The sequence below is a fragment of the Etheostoma cragini genome, chromosome 15 (assembly GCF_013103735.1).
Source record: "Etheostoma cragini isolate CJK2018 chromosome 15, CSU_Ecrag_1.0, whole genome shotgun sequence".
In the NCBI taxonomy this organism is placed as follows: domain Eukaryota; kingdom Metazoa; phylum Chordata; class Actinopteri; order Perciformes; family Percidae; genus Etheostoma; species Etheostoma cragini.
In genome coordinates this window covers 623124-638692 of record NC_048421.1, presented here as the reverse complement: position 1 = coordinate 638692, position 15569 = coordinate 623124, and the positions used below count along the sequence as shown (strand labels likewise).

At 43.3% G+C, this 15569-nt stretch overlaps 1 protein-coding gene and 2 long non-coding RNA genes across 3 annotated transcripts in view; 2 read left to right on the top strand and 1 right to left on the bottom strand.

Annotated features, from left to right (window-relative positions):
* The window catches only part of LOC117958237, an 859617-nt gene that overhangs the window by 292647 nt on the left and 551401 nt on the right, over window positions 1-15569 (top strand). The window lies entirely within an intron of this gene.
* Window positions 7384-15569, bottom strand: part of LOC117958314 — a 17056-nt gene continuing 8870 nt past the window's right edge. The window contains exons 4-5 of the long non-coding RNA XR_004659686.1: window positions 11996-12001; window positions 7384-7395 (exon numbers count right to left, since the gene is read on the bottom strand). This is a non-coding gene — a long non-coding RNA (uncharacterized LOC117958314). The remainder of the gene's footprint in view (window positions 7396-11995; window positions 12002-15569) is intronic.
* Window positions 11113-15569, top strand: part of LOC117958300 — a 12269-nt gene continuing 7812 nt past the window's right edge. The window contains exons 1-2 of the long non-coding RNA XR_004659673.1: window positions 11113-11194; window positions 11363-11370. This is a non-coding gene — a long non-coding RNA (uncharacterized LOC117958300). The remainder of the gene's footprint in view (window positions 11195-11362; window positions 11371-15569) is intronic.

Below are 15569 nucleotides of genomic sequence, written 5' to 3'. Positions count from 1 at the left end.
CATGTGCCACATCCCAGTCTTCTGCTGGATCACTGCTACAGTTCTGGAGGACGTGTTGAAGACCAGAGAGGGAGGAGAACTGCCCAAGACCCTGACTGAGATGTACATCCACTTCCTGGTGGTTCAGTCCAAAGTGAAAAACATAAAGTTTGACGGAGGAGCTGAGACAGATCCACACTGGAGTCCAGAGACCAGGAAGATGATTGAGTCTCTGGGAAAACTGGCTTTTGAGCAGCTGCAGAAAGGCAACCTGATCTTCTATGAATCCGACCTGACAGAGTGTGGCATCGATATCAGAGCAGCCTCAGTGTGCTCAGGAGTGTTCACTCAGATCTTTAAAGAGGAGAGAGGACTGTACCAGGACAAGGTGTTCTGCTTCGTCCATCTGAGTGTTCAGGAGTTTCTGGCTGCTCTTCATGTCCATCTGACCTTCACCAACTCTGGAGTCAACCTGCTGGCAGAAGAACAAACAACATCCTGGCGGTCTAAAGTCTTTAGAGACAAATCAACAGGTTTCTACCAGAGTGCTGTGGACAAGGCCTTACAGAGTCCAAATGGACACCTGGACTTGTTCCTCCGCTTCCTCCTGGGTCTTTCACTGCAAACCAATCAGAGTCTCCTACGAGGTCTGATGACACAGACAGGAAGTAGCTCACTGACTAATCAGAAAACAGTTGAGTACATCAAGAAGAAGATCGGTGAGAATCTGTCTGCAGAGAGAAGCATCAATCTGTTCCACTGTCTGAATGAACTGAATGATGGTTCTCTAGTGGAGCAGATCCAACAGTCCCTGAGTTCAGGTAGTCTCCCCACAGATAAACTGTCTCCTGCTCAGTGGACAGCTCTGGTCTTCATCTTACTGACATCGGAAAAGGAACTGGATGTGTTTGACCTGAAGAAATACTCTGCTTCAGAGGAGGCTCTTCTGAGGCTGCTGCCAGTGGTCAAAGCCTCCAACAAAGCTCTGTAAGTGAAAACAAAACTATCCAACTTAAATATACATTGTTTGTAATTCTTTTCTAATGTATTGCTGATTCTTCTTCAGGCTGAGTGGCTGTAACCTGTCAGAGAGAAGCTGTGAAGCTCTGTCCTCAGTTCTCAGCTCCCAGTCCTCTAGTCTGAGAGATCTGGACCTGAGTAACAACAACCTGCAGGATTCAGGAGTGAAACAGCTGTGGGCTGGGCTGAAGAGTCCTCACTGCAGACTGGAAACTCTCAGGTTAGTGTTAAGTTATTAGGGCCTAATTGAAACTGAAGGAATTTTGATTATTTTCTCCAAAGTAATTGCCTTTTTGAGGGGCTTAACATACTCCAAAACTCACCAAAATGTACTTATTTAAAGGGTTTTGGGAACATGCTTGCTATTGAGCCCCTGCAGCACGTTTAACATAGACTGTCAAAATTTGGGACAAATATGAAGCATGCAAGACGTGCATAGAACTTTATTGGTGCCATACCCTAAACCCGACAGGAAGTTGGTCTGTGCCATCTTAAGACCTTAGGGATGAAAAGTTATTAGGGCATGGCTGTGGCGGGGTGGCCATTTTGTGCATTTTCCCATCAAAACAGGAAGTGGGTGTAACTTGAGTGTATGTTGTCCGGTTGGCTCAAAACCTTTTAGGTAGGAGTACAACCTTGAGTACATATACAGTACACGCTGATATTGGCTCAAAGTCATAACGCCACAGGTTTAGACGTCCTCTAGTCTGAGAGAGCTGACTCAGGATCTTGTCAACATTAACATGTTTTGGTTCATAGGACATAAACTTGACTTGGATTTACAGTTAGGTCTAAATGTATTTTGACAATGATAATGTTTTGTTATTGTGTCTCTGGATTTTAAATTAAACAATGATTATGTTCTTACAGTGCAGACTCAGCTTCAGCATGAGAGTATTCACAACTATTATGGTAGTTATAGTTAGATGTACTGTTAATTTAAAGAACTGTTAGTCAAATAAAAGTACTTTTGTTTGAATGGAATTGAATATTTTTTTAAATAAAAATTAGGTCAGTTTAAATGTTCTCAGAGTAAAAGATAGATAGATAGATAGATAGATAGATAGATAGATAGATAGATAGATAGATACATAACTTTATTCTCATTACACATGTACAGGTACAAGGCAATGAAATACCATTTGGAGAAAGCCTCCGGGCCGCTGCTAATGCAAGCGCCGCCACACGCACTCTCTGTGTTAATAGTTGATCAATTTCAATCCAAATTTAGGGTGACTCGATGGAATTTGTTCAAATCAATGTTCATCACTCAATTGTTACCGACCTCAGTGTCACACGAGCATCCAGTTCATGCAGGGAATTTTGCAGTCCATCTACCTTCTCTGCCGGTCCGGTAGTCACATGAAGCAACTCCACCGACTGGGCCCTGATAGTATCAATCCCCCTCTGCGCATCGACGGTCCGGTCTGAGATGTTGCGAGACTGTTCACTGGACTGGTCAGCCCTTAGATGTAAAACCTTCATCCTCTCAATCACTCCATGTAGGCACTCTTTAAGTTCCCCAGACAGCTTATGGGTAGTTTTGCTGGTGGCCGTCTTACCAATTTTCCGATAGGTCAGCGAGACCCCAACTCCGATGATCAGGAGTCCCACCAACAGAATTCCAATTATCCATATGTCTTTAACGTCTTCCACAGTCAGGACGTCCAGGCAGACCGCAAGCCAATCCCCCAGGAATCGCGAGCGTAGCCTGCAGGGAATGTCTCGCTGGGACAGAGCGGCTCCCCCGGCAAAGCATGTTTAGGGGAAAAAAATCTTGTCTATAGCGCTGCGCGACCAGTTGATCAATTCCATAATGAATATTCCAGGAAAACAGCAGGCAGGGGACAAAGAGAAAAGAGAAAAAGTACCACAAGACAACCCAGACAGACTGGGAAGGAGCCGAGCTAAGATAAGAGGGGAGAGGAGGAAAAACAGGACTGCTCTTGCCAGAAGCCGGAAGAGGAAAAAAGTTATTCTATTTTCATTAAAAAAGATTACTATATGAACTCTTTTTTTAAATTATCAGTTATTAAATTGACTGTGTGAATATCCTCTTCAGGCTGAGTGGCTGTAACCTGTCAGAGAGAAGCTGTGAAGCTCTGTCCTCATTCCTCATCTCCCAGTACTCTAGTCTGAGAGAGCTGGACCTGAGTAACAACAACCTGGAGGTGTTTGACCTGAAGAAATACTCTGCTTCAGAGGAGGCTCTTCTTAGACTGCTGCAGGTGGTCAAATCCTCCAAAAAAGCTCTGTACGTGCACACACTCGACTGTCCAGATTAAATGGAGTTTATCTTAATTCAGATTAAACAACCATTATTATTAATTTATTTCTAATGTATTGCTGATTCCTCTTCAGACTGAGTGGCTGTAACCTGTCAGAGAGAAGCTGTGAAGCTCTGTCCTCAGTTCTCAGCTCCCAGTCCTCTAGTCTGAGAGAGCTGGACCTGAGTAACAACAACCTGCAGGATTCAGGGGTGAAGAAGCTGTCTGCTGGATTGAAGAGTCCTCACTGCAGACTGGAAACTCTCAGGTTAGTGTTAAGTTATTCTAGGATGTTATTTTCTTTTTATGTTAATTATTTTGTGGACTGAACAAACAAGATTAAAAAAGTGAACGAGGTTTAGAAGTTCTAGAGAGCTGACTCACCCCTGACCTTCACCAAATGTGGAACGGCTGCGGCTTCGCTCCATGGAGTCATTAGGTTTCCATTAAGGTCCTTGTGTGTATTTTCACTGACTGCTGAGTGGCTGCACCCCAACTCCGTCCCAGCTCCGGCGATTCACAGCTCTCCAGATCAGATACACAGAGACACACAAGCTTCTATTTCTGCCAGATGCCAGAGAGCTCTGCAGACATTCAACATAGGGCAGATTTTCCGTGACTGGAAGTCAAACACAGAAACCAACTAAAACATCCGGTCATTTTCCAAATAAAATACACCATGCTCACGATGGAACATATATCCCTGCACTACACCTAGAAAATGTCCTAATGGGTTGAGACGGGCCTGAAGTCAACAGGCCAGAGGTTTTGTGGTTCTGTTTATAGAAACCACATCTTGTAAATTCAAGCGGTTGGTGGAAATCTGGGGTCTGGATCTTGTCCACATTGTAATGTATTGGTTCAAGTTTTGTAAACTTGACTTGGATATACAGTTAGGGACAAATGTATTTGGACAATGACAACATTTTTTTATTTTGGCTCTGGAGTTGAAATCAAACAATGATTACGTGCTTACAGTGCAGACTCTCAGCTTCAACATGAGAGTATTCACAGCTATGTTGAATGGACTATGAGGAATAATGGTTTGACCCACATTTAACCCTTGTCTGGTCAATAGAAACATCCCAATTAATGTAAAAATACTTAGCTTAATTACCAATGATATATGCATCATTTTGGTTCATATTGGCCATTTACCCTTGTAAGATCACATTTATGATCAATTTTGTTTGTTGTGAGAAATTCGATTATAAAAAGGTAAAAATTAGAAGCAAGATTCTTTATCCTTAACGGTGCTTATTTCTTAGAACTTTATCAGAACAGGTGAAAGTGCTTTAAATGTAACAATTATGTAACGTTGCGTGAGAATAGCAGGTGCAGAAAGACCATAGTTGCATATACAATGAAATACACTCGGGTCCAGGGGACTTGCACACCTCATATGTAACAGTTATGTGCGTGTGTGTGTGTGTGTGTGTGTTGAAAATTAGTTATTTTTTTATATTCTTCACAGAAAATGAACCAAGGCCAATGAGTGTGAGTTAGAAGAAATAATGAGAACATTTTAGCAAACATTGAAAACAGGTCCCACAGACCCGAACATCACACAGGGGTTAAGGGGACAAATATTTCGATGAGAGGCTGCATCTGTTTCTTTGTGTCAAAAGGTGTGAGTCAGGCAGAGTTGGAAAGAGTACTAGATTATTGTACTCAAGTAAAAGTACTGTTACTTTAAAGACATTTTACTCATTTGAAAATACATTTGCACAAATGTAGTAAAATCCAAATTAAAATGTAGGTAAGTATAAGTGTACTACATGTATACATGTTTTACATTAAAAGGTGAAGAACTTCATCAACATTACCCCTTAAATTGGCTGATTCTGTTTTATTAATGGTGCTGGGTGCACACAAAGGAGACTCATTTCCAATCTGACAGTTAGTCATATGTAAATGTTGTAATGCTCACCTGTTTGCATCTGTTTCCACTGTCATTGAGAAGAACAACAAACAAGTGTAACTTCACTGACTGGCGAGGTTCTGCAACAGAGAAAAATACCAATCAGTCATTCTTACAGAATCACAAACAATGCTTTACTCTGAGGTTACATCTCTCACCTTAAATATGATATCTCCGTTATTAAAACAACCACTGTTTGCAATTATTTTGTCATGTATTCCCATTTCTTCTTCAGACTGAGTGGCTGTAACCTGTCAGAGGGAAGCTGTGAAGCTCTGTCCTCAGTTCTCAGCTCCCAGTCCTCTAGTCTGAGAGAGCTGGACCTGAGTAACAACAACCTGCAGGATTCAGGAGTGGAGCTGGTGTCAGCTGGACTGAATAGTCCACACTGCACACTGGAAACTCTCAGGTTACTTTACCTATATTAAAATTAAAAACTTCTACCTAAGCTCTTTTTTCTTAATTCATCAATTCTTAAATGGACTCTCTGAATATTCCTTTTAGGCTGACTGGCTGTAACCTGTCAGAGAGAAGTTGTGAAGCTTTGTTCTCATTCCCCATCTCCCAGTCCTCTAGTCTGAGAGAGCTGGACCTGGGTAACAACAACCTGCAGGTGTTTGACCTGAAGAAGTACTATGCTTCAGAGGAGGCTCCTCTGAGATTGCTGCCAGTGGTCAAAGCCTCCGACAATGCTCTGTATGTATACACACACAACTATCCAGATTAAATGGAGTTTTGCTTAATTCAGAAAGAAATAAACGTTTGTAATTCTTTCCTAATGTATTGCTGATTCCTCTTCAGACTGAGTGGCTGTAACCTGTCAGAGAGACGCTGGGAAGCTCTGTCCTCAGTTCTCAGCTCCCAGTCCTCTAGTCTGAGAGATCTGGACCTGAGTAACAACGGCCTGCAGGATTCAGCAGTGAAAAAGCCGTGGGCCGGACTGAAGAGTCCTCACTGCAGACTGGAAACTCTCAGGTTAGTGTTCAGCTAATCTGAGATGTTACTTGCTTTCTATGTTAATTATTTAGTGGACTGACTAAACAAGATTAAAAGAGTGAATGAGGTGTAGAAGTCCTCTAGTCTGAGATAGCTGACTCAGGAGCTTGTCAGCACATAGCTTGACAGCACATAAACCAGTGCAAATGAATTTTGTCAATGACAACATTTTTATTTATTTTGGCTCTGAATTTGAAATCAAACAATGATTTTGTTTTTTCTCTCAGCTTCAACATGACTGCTATGTTGAATGGACTATGCAGGAATTATGGTTGGACCCATATTTAACCCTTGTGTGGTGTTCATTTTTTGTTACACAGTCATTTTTCCCGGCTTGTAATAGACACAGGCCTATAAATGCATACTCCTTACTCTTTAGTGGCATTTTTAGAAGACATAAAATTAACACTAGAACTGCAAGCAGTTATGTCCGGGGTCCCCCTAATGGCCGATCCAAATCTTCTACAGAGCCTCAGTAATGGGCCTGACCTATATCATGTGACTCAGATTGATTCAGTGAACACGTGGGTGTAAGGATTTTTAATCTGCGTAGTGTGTAGTGTGGGAGTCATAGCATATGTATAGCCCCAACTAGTGGGCCACATGTGTACATTTTTGGTGCATAAGGTCCATGACCCATTGTACATCTACCCTGTATATTTAAAGTTGCTCACATTAGTCCAGGTGGTGTACCTAAATGTGGGTTCCATAGGCCACGCCCACTTTGACCAATCAGTACCCCACTGTAGGGGTGGCCTCAAGCATGGACCTACATGGTACCCTTAAAATTTCGTAAAAATTGCATGAGCCATTCATGAGATATAAACCTTTTATACTTGTAGCACCACCTAGTGGAGTTTTAGTTTTTGTTATCAAACACCATTCCCCGATTAGAATGGATCTGTTCACTGATCCCATTCAATTTTATTCTTGTTATGTTTAGTAATGTTTAATCATGTCATTCTAATAAAATAGCTGCAATTTCCCCAACATAATCCAGTTTTTCTTGATTTGATTTGTATTGGTAGCTGATCAATGAGCAATGGATGAGCTGAGCAATTAGGAAGTGAGCCAGCAAGCTAACATCAGCCAGCAGCTAAAGCCATGCTATCACATTACATTTCTTGTCAATGTCACCTTTTGGATGTTTTCAACACCAGGGTGGACAGGGCTAGTTGCAACATTACTCACGATGGGATTGGGTGTGGATTGCTGGGGAAATCGTTGGGGTGGAACGGATGTTCCATGGCCGTTGTCTGCAGCAGGAGTTCCCCTTCGAGGGGAACTCGAACTGCGTCGGTTCCGACACTATGGGAACGCCTTAATGCATGACAGGGCTGAATGCGAATGAAAACTACTCCAATCCTATTGGTCCTAGTGAGAACGGTAGCATGTGACGGCATAACCGTAGGGGCACATAAGCACAACGGCACATAGCTCATTACCTTTTTCCTATTCAGCACGCACGTTGGTTGATGTTGTTTTGGAAAGATTCCATGTATACTAGTCACCTGGAAGTTTCAGTATTTCCGAGCAGTTAACCAGTTCCGGAGATGTGTCTCCCTGCCCGCGTTTCATCTTGGTAGGAGACTGTCATGAGCTGTGTGTTGCTTGTTTGGGCCTGTCGCACGCCACGGCAGCTCTCGAGGGCCCTGCCCGTGTGGGACCTCAGTACACGCAGTTCTCAGTACTCAGTACTGTGTGGTGTGGTTCGAGTGTGGTTCTTGGACCTGATGGCGCTCCTCAACAGTCCGCCATGGCAGGTCCCACTGAGGAGGGACCTGCTTTCCCAGGAAGAAGGCTGGGTTCTTCACCCTTGCCCCGCCTTGTGGCGGCTGTGGGTCTTGCCCTTGAGGGGGCCCAGTACCTAGAGGCAGGCGTGACGGCAGGAGCGGTCGAGACTCTCCTCCTCGTTGGTTCAGGTGCTGGAAATTCTGCAGGACCGCTTCTCTGCGGGCCTTTCCCCATCCACCCTCAAGGTTTACGTGGCAGCCATTTTGGCTTTCCACGCCCCTTTGAGGGATGGGTCTCTGGGGAGGCTTCCCCTGGTTGTGCGGTTCCGTGGGACCCGGAGGAAGAGACCTTTGACTCGCCCTGGGATTCCTACCTGGGATCTGGCGGTGGTTCTCGAAGCTTTGGCTGTGGCCCCCTTCGAACCCATGGAGTCGGCTGAGGCCAAGTACCTGACCCTGAAGATGGCCTTCCTCCTTGCTATCACCTCTCTGAGGAGGGTGGGGGACCTCTAGGCTCTTTCGGTTGCTCCCCAATGCCTGGAGTTTGCCCCAGGTAATGTGAGGGCAATCCTGCACCCGGTTCCGGTGCTACATTTCCCAGGTGCAGTCCACTGTCATGGGGCCTGTGGTACTGCAGGTGTTTCATCCTCCACCTCACGTGATGGCAGAGGACTGGAGGCTCCATTTGCCCTGCCCTGTCAGAGCACTGAGTGTCTTCACTCTGAGGTCCTCCCGGTGGAGGAAGACAGACCAGTTGCTGGTGTGTTTTGGGTCCCCCAAGGCTGGGCTCCCCGCTTCCAAACATACTATCAGCAACTGGCTGACCCACTCCTGACACCTTCTTCAGGTTCTATAGTCTGGACCTTCCCTCCGCACCCGGCACCAGGGTGCTCTCCTCCTAGTCGTGCCCACAGGTTGCTTGCACACTAGGGCTGGTGGGGGTTCGGCGCGGGTTAGTGGGTATCTCGTTCCCATAGTGTCGTAACCGACGCAGTTAGAGTTCCCCTTAAAGGGGAACGTCTCGGGTTACGTATGTAACCCTTGTTCCCCGAGATAGGGGAACGAGACACTGCGTCGGTTCACCGCCCTCACGCTGCCTGGAGTGCCTTGCTTCATAGAAAGAGCTAATGAGCTATGTGCCGGTGTGCTTATATGCCCCTACGGTTATGCCGTCACATGCTACCGTTGTCACTAGGACCAATAGGATTGGAGTAGTTTTCATTCGCATTCAGCCCTGTCATGCCTAAAGGCGTTCCCATAGTGTCGTAACCTACGCAGTGTCTTGTTCCCCTATCTCGGGGAACAAGCTTACACATTTGTAAGTCTCTTTGTGTTTCATTAAATTATTATGCATTCAAACTGCTGCTCACTCCCCGCCTTCTTGCACTTGGGTCTAAACATTCAACCTGACAGTATAACCCAACCAAAAGATTGACCCAGTGGAATCATTCGAGGATGAACTTTATGATTTAACTCTTATTTGTGTTTTTGGGGAGGGAAAAGAGCTCTTAGTTGGGAGGCTCAGGAGGCTGCTCTATGGTTAGCTCGCCGTAAGGTATCTACTTGGCCCTGGCTCAGGCACTCCTGGCCTGAGTGGATTCAGGACTTCCTAGAGACCCCTATCTGTGAGCCTTTACCCCAGCCTTATAGCAGGTTGTCTTCTCTCCAGCCTGCTAAAAACCTTGATAGCTCCTTTATTAAAACAACCATTGTTGGTAATAGTTTTCTTGTGTATTGCTGATTCCTCCTCAGGCTGAGTGGCTGTAACCTGTCAGAGGGAAGCTGTAAAACTCTGTCCTCAGTTCTCAGCTCCCAGTCCTCTAGTCTGAGAGAGCTGGACCTGAGTAACAACAACCTGCAGAAGTTTGACCGGAAGACGTATTCTGCTTCAGAGGAGGCTCTTCTGAGGCTGCCGCCAGTGGTCAAAGCCTCCAACAAAGCTCTGTACATGCACACACAGCTATCCAGATTAGATGGAGTTTATATTCATTTAGAATTTGTTTTGTTTTGTTTATAATTGTATTCCTGATTCCTCTTCAGGCTGAGTTGCTGTAACCTGTCAGAGAGAAGCTGTGAAACTCTGTTCTCAGTTCTCAGCTCCCAGTCCTCTAGTCTGAGAGTTCTTGTCAACATTATAATGTTTTGGTTCACAGCATATTCACTTGACTTGAATATACAGTTAGGATTGAAATCAAACAATGATTACAGTGCTTACAGTCCTGAGTCAACTTCAACACGAGAGTATTTACAGCTATGTTGAATGAACTATGCAGAAATAATGGTTGACCCCATATAATAGGGGATAAGTATTTGGACACGAAGCTGCATCTGTCACAAAATGTTACTCTATATATATTATTAATTATCTTATCCCTTTATGGCTGTAAGCTGTCAGAGAAACGCTGTGAAGCTCAGTGCTCTATTCTGAGAAACTCAGGATGTATTCAAGGTTTTCACTATAGCAAGGTGTTTTATCATTTAATAGCTGACTTGATATACTGTATATTACAGATTTCCATATACAAAGTTCCTTCTGTATACAGGAATAAAGATAGTCACTCTCTCAAACTAACGACCAATTGCTCTGGTTCATGATTAATGGAGGATCTGACTGAAGGTGTATGAAGTAGATTCTGACTTTGTTTCTTCCTGCAGGACGGACCGTGGTGGACTGCAGGGGTTCAGATCTGGTCTGAAGAAGTGTGAGTGTGTTTAAACATTGATTCATGAGAACTCTGCATGCATGTTACACTAGATTTTTACATTTTCTTGACTGAAGTACAATGATGAATTTCTCCAGCGTTTCAGTCCAGATCTAAAAGAAAGCTTAAATAACTGTCAGTAAAGTTGTTAATAAATCATCAGATGATAACCTGCAGCTGTATTGTGTCTTGTTCTCTCCATCAGATTTCTGTCAACTTGAACTGGACACAAACACAGTAAACAGAAACCTCAAACTGTCTGACTACAACAGGACGGTGACACATTTGGTAGAGGTTCAGTCGTATCCTGATCATCCAGAGAGGTTTGACTCCAATCCTCAGCTGCTGTGTAGAGATGGTCTGACTGGTCGCTGTTACTGGGAGGTCGAGAGGAGAGGAGGGGTTCATATATCAGTGAGTTACAGAGGAATCAGAAGGAAAGGAAACCGTAAAGACAGTGTGTTTGGAGGGAATGATCAGTCCTGGAGTCTGAGCTGCTCTGATGATGGTTACTCTGTCTATCACAATAACAGAGTAACACCCCTCCCGTCCTCCTCTGTCTCTAACAGAGTAGCAGTGTATGTGGACTGTCCTGCTGGCTCTCTGTCCTTCTACACAGTCTCCTTTGACTCACTGATCCACCTCCACACCTTCTACACCACATTCACTCAACCTCTCTATCCTGGGTTTAGGGTCTGGTCAGCTGGTTCCTCAGTGTCTCTGTGTCCTCTGCAGGACTGAGAGTCTCTCCTGTGGACAGAAACCCTGACTGAAGATCAGCTTCTGAAATCAAAAGTTCTGTTCACCATCACACACTCCAGACCAAACATGAAAAATGTGTGCCTTTAAATCGCATGTCAATTTGAACTTTCAAGCCCATCTGTCTCTACGCTCCTTTTCACTCCGAATCCAAAACCTTCACTTGTTTAGTCGTCCACAACTGGTTAGGTTTCTGCAGATTTTGGACGCTGATTAAAAACAAGCCAACCAATAACATGACTTTTGTGCTCTATAGTGTCCTCTTTGACAAGGAAAATAATTATTATAAAGACGACATCTGGGGAAGTACTGCAGTTAAACTGTCTGCTCTTCATGAATTACTTTTGTGTACTGCATTTTGTACCATGTGTTGTGTATTGGGTTCGTGGTGTTATGCCCCTGGAGGTCAGGGTGAGTATATCATGCTCTCACCTGTACACACCTGCAAGCTCTAACCACTCTGATGTTCCCTTTGTGTCCCTCCACCCTGAGGACGGCTCAAGTCGTCACACCTTGGTGTATTTTTAATGTCTTGCCCTATTTAATAAATGCCTTTTGATCACTTTTAGTAACCAACCTTCAGTGTCTGGAATTTTTTTTATGACTTGTTGGTCATACTTCTTCCTCCCTTTTGTCAGTGTTTATTTTGCATCATTCAGGACCGTAATGGGAGAAGAAGACATTCATCTTGACCGGACAAGTGATCGATACGTCCCGGCAGCTGCCCGCTGTCCCGTCCTGGACATGTCTCTGGAGAAGAAGAACATTGTTGACGGGGACGAGGTGAAGGAAAGCTTCACCAAGCTAGCCTCAGATAACAGGAAACAGGGAAGTTACCTTCAAAATAAAAGAGCAACACAAAGGGTGAGTAAGGTTAGTAAGTACTCACCATGGACGCAGCCATTTTAGCAGTTGTGGTCAGCCGGGTACAATTAAAATGGTGAGTCATTCCTTAGGCCTTGCCGTCACTAGCATCCATGCTAATTGGTGCTAATAGTGCAAAGCTAATGGGTAAGCTAAGGTAATGTATTCATATGTAGGGTAATTAGCCAGGAAAGGCTAACGGAGAACTGTATTGCCTGTAAAAAGGCTCATGATTCTATTTATTGGTTATGGAAAGTAATGTTGCTTTCAACACGATTGCTAGCTGTGGGTATTTTGTTGATTGGATGTTAGTACAATTGTGAGTTTAATGGTTTAGCTGGAGTTTATGGTAAAGTAACTCAAAGAGGTTATTTTTCTACTGTTAATGCATGTCTTAATATAAAAAAAACATCAACTTTTATTGCAATTTTTTAACAAAAGCTCCCGCCACATTAGGCATCTTGGGCCGCAACAATCTCAAAATGCCGCTAAATCCTGGAGGGACAATTACAGTGAAGAAGTCGTTATACTGTAAGTATATTGCACATTAAAATATATATTATGTTTGTAGCAGAAAAATGTACAATAATTGCCAAAATTAATAACTTGAATGAACTGAAATTTTACATTTATCTTCTGCTCACCTGTGATCAACAGAGTGGCGTCCATCTTTGAAGAATACAGGACGACCCATAGACCCGTCACTCTTCATGGACACACAGCTGGGACCAGGTTCAGGACAGTCTGGTCTCTGATGGATCCTGAGGGAAATTATAGCTCACATATTTAGAGAAATTCTATTAGTCACTAATTCTGAGTCAAAGACTTTTACATCTAACACGTTTAAAGTCATACTGGCAGTTTCTGTTTTTTGTCAAACAGCTACTTATAGAGTTGCTGTGGAGTACTTGTATTTAACGTTACTGTTGTAAATATGATCTCCTCCCACCGGTCTTATTATCAACAAAGGATGAATCAAAAACTTTGTAAATTAAATTAGATTAGATTCAACTTCATTGTCATTGTGCAGAGTCATCATTATTATGTCATCATTGTGCAGAAAAATAGCAGAAAACTGCAATGTGATACAAAGTATAGACAGGTGGTGATAAAAACTGACATAAAACAAGCAAGTGCAACAACATACAAGATAGAACGCAATTAAGTTGACTTGACATGTTGATAAAATGAGAGGAGTACAGTCATCAAGTTATTAGGCATTATTGAAGTCTCCTGTGATTAAGTGGTGAGCATGAGTTTTGGTTCTCGGGACGGCTACATTGTGGGGTCTCTCATCCTATAGGGGGACATTTCCCCACAATGTGAACTGTTTGAAAAGGTGAGCATGTCAAGATTCAGGGTTCAGGATTGCTTTTATTCTTAGTCAGCAAAACAGACATTTAATGCATGCAGGAAATTACTAGCATGGCTCCTATAAAAACACAGATACAACACAGGGTAACAAAATAATGTATTTGTATGACTATGTTACATATCGCACTTAAGTAAATTAATAAATAATATTGCACATGTGTATAGTTTTTAGTCTTTTTGTTCTGGCGAAGGCTACATTGTGGGGACCTGCATGCTTTTTCAGGACAGGTCCCCACAACGTAAAATGTTAAACATGGCATTCAGAGGATGGTTTAAGGTTCATTTTATAATCCGGGTTGGGGTTAAGGGTGCGTATCCAGAGAATGACTGGAAGTCCTGCTCAGTGAAAGTTGTCTGAGAGTTTTAACTGATGTTTCAACATTACACAGTCACAGCTGGACAAATACACACTCATACTGCCATTTCTTATTCATCTGCACCTTACTCATCAGTACATCGGTGTATATATGTATATATTACCCGTCTGTATATAATAGATGTGTATAATGTACACAAACTGTTAAGTAATATTTTAGTCTCCAGGCAGCAAAGTTGCTAGATGTTGCTATGTTATTGGTAATATAAGCCCATGCTTTCGCCTGAGCTATTTACCTGGCTGACAGACACCTTTAATGGCTAAAGGTAACAACGACCGCTAAAAAGACTGCATCCTAGCGGAGCATTGTGCCCGACTGATACCACTGACGTTACTTTTTCTCGGCTTATTTAAAAAACTCCACAAACACAATGTGTTCTCCCCAGCCTCCAATCTCTCTTAGCCCCAGTAATTCTGTAAAGACTCCTTGGGTTTCATGTAAGACACTATATACAAGTAAAATGTGTTTTTATTATGTCAATATAAAAACCACTGAAAAGACCGTAAGCCCACGGTGGTCTGCACCCAGGAACAGTCACTGTGTGTTGACTTTGGCCGCTGAACAGAAGAAAACAGTCAGGTAGAAAACAAAAGATTTATTTTGTATACAGATCAAATCAAACCAACTCTTTACAACCTGCAATTATTTTTTCATAGATCCTGAACTTGATCCTGAAACTCATGTTTGACATTCGGAGGAGTTTCGTTCAGGAACAATTGTTTTAAAACAATAAATCTCAGTTTCTGACTTTAAGTTTAATATTTTAGTCTCAGCCTCAGAGCCTCGGTTGTTCTGACTTGAATATACAAGTTTATTTTAACACAAATCAGATGTCAGGGAAGCTTTCGGCACAGCTCGTATACATGGACACTGGTTTACCAAAAACCTGATGTAACATCACATTTCCTCAGCTTTGCACAGTGGATGATCAGGTAAAGAGAGTCAGCTGATGACTGGAATCATGAAGTGTTTCTAGTTCAATTTTTTAAATGTTGATAATCAAACAGATGAAATCAGACAAAAGAAGGTTTAGGGTATGAGTCTGAGACAGATCTGCTTCACAGTGCAGAGTGTGTATGATGTTGAAAAGACTCTGATTTCAGCAGCTGATCTTCAGTCAGGGTTTCTGTCCACAGGAGAGACTCTCAGTCCTGCAGAGGACACAGAGACACTGAGGAACCAGCTGACCAGACCACAAATCCAGGATAGAGAGGCTGAGTGGATGTGGTGTAGAAGGTGTGGAGGTGGATCAGTGAGTCAGAGGAGACTGTGTAGAAGGACAGAGAGCCAGCAGGACAGTCCACATACACTGCTACTCTGTCAGAGACAAAGGAGGACGGGAGGACTGTTCTTATGTTATTATGCCAGACCGAGTAACCTTCATCATAGCAGCTCAGACACCAGGACTGATCATTTGCTCCAATCACACAGTCATCACTGTCTCCTTTCCTGCTGATTCCTCTGTAACTCACTGCTATATTAACCTTTCCTCTCCTCTCGACCTCCCAGTAACAGCGACCAGTCAGACCATCTCTACACAGCAGCTGAGGCCACCAGTCAAACCTCTCTGGATGATC